Source organism: Galeopterus variegatus, unplaced genomic scaffold (genome assembly GCF_000696425.1).
Source record: "Galeopterus variegatus unplaced genomic scaffold, G_variegatus-3.0.2 Scaffold3558, whole genome shotgun sequence".
Lineage (NCBI taxonomy): Eukaryota > Metazoa > Chordata > Mammalia > Dermoptera > Cynocephalidae > Galeopterus > Galeopterus variegatus.
In genome coordinates this window covers 37,250-38,992 of record NW_007729669.1, presented here as the reverse complement: position 1 = coordinate 38,992, position 1,743 = coordinate 37,250, and positions in this window count along the sequence as shown.

Genomic DNA, 1,743 nt, shown 5'->3' with positions numbered 1-1,743 from the left:
AGGGTACTGTCAGTGGGTAAAATATAAAATGTGTTGGAAAGCTTTAAGAAGACTTAAGGAGTAAAACGGAAGAGGAAGTCAGACCCAGTCAAGTGTGGAATATCCAACAGCTTTAAAACTGTTCCCTTAAGAGAGGGACAAATACAGCTCAGTCCAATTCCAATTGAGCACCCTCCTTTTAAAGTTTTCACAGCAAGGAGTGCCACGTCTTCATCTGGCCAGTCTCTTTCCAGGAGGGCGGCCATTGAGGCCTGAGGGGAGAGACACTTCTCAGGACTATTCTATTCCCCTGGAGCTCCAGGATCCACCTGCTGTGCCCAAGCCACAAGATGAAGGGTGCTTGTGACACTTTGAAGTTCCCATAGTTACTTCTTGCTGATTACCTCATATATGAAGTTGGGAAGCCCAGTCCATAAGTGTGCTCCAAAACTGCCCTTACCTGAGGATCCCAAATCCCATGTCTGTCTCTTTGAACTGATAACAAATATTCTCACCTGGACATCTAGGAGAGCAGATAACACACATGTGATCAAACATAGGACTATAAACTGTTAATCCAGAAAAAACCATTAAGACTACTTAGGCCAAGTTCTTATTTTACAGAAGAAAAATCTGAGACCCAAAGTAGTGAAATGATCTATGTAATATAGAAAGTTAGTCACATTGTGGAACTAACTTTTCAGATCTGTATTGCTGGATTACACTGCCTGCCACAATTTTTCATTTAAATAATCAGAGCAGATTTGTTTCTGAAATAAAACCCTTCACTTGCTGACATTTTGAGGAACATGAAAACATTTAAATAATAAAACACAGCTAAAGCCCTCAGTGATGTGGCCTTATTCACACAAGAGCAATGGCCAGTGAAGGATAATCCCTTCCCATTGTACTTTGTTAATGATTCATTAGAGCATTTATCATGTTCTAGATAATGATCTATTTCCATGTTTATTTTTTGGCACTTAAATGCTAGTTCATCAGGGTCATGCCTTATTCATGTATAAATCTCTGATGCCTAACTCAAAAACAGGTGCACATGAAGAGTTCAATACATATGTGGTACAGGAACGAATGTATACCTGCATGAAATGAATGGAAAGTTTGAGAAAGAAAGTTGCATATGGAGGTGGATCCATGTTATGAGGTGCAGCAACAGTGAGGACTGGACTGATGTGGGTCTGATATGTGAGCAAGGAAGAGAACTGTGAAATTGTAGATGGTCTGTCATGACTGTGCAGAAATATGAAATCGATGTATTCAGTAATCTGTTCTTCCAGCCTGGTATGCTGCCAATAGGGTTAAATTTGTTATAAGTTCTTTTCCAATATTGAAAAACAAAATACACCAGTTTTTCTTTTCTGTGTCTCCCCAATAATCACTGAAATGTTAACTAGGAAGTACAAAACTATGTGCTTTTATTTTTAAAATGCGAATGGGTGGGGACAAAGACCATGAATGAACCAAAAATTGTGATGGATTTCAGGAACACAGAAGGCTACTGTGGTATGATTTATGGAGGCCATAGTAACAGTCACAGCCAGAGCAATCAGAGAGGTCTCCAGTGGAGGCTGGAGCCATTTTTCACAGTCTTGTTCTCAGATTCAGAAGGCATGAAGAGTACGGGTTGGAAGAAAGATGGAAATGGTAGTGATTGATCGAACTAGGCTTGTCACATCATTCAAACCACTCCCCACACCAACAAACACACATTATATACATCAATTTTTTTTTTTGTCTTTTTCC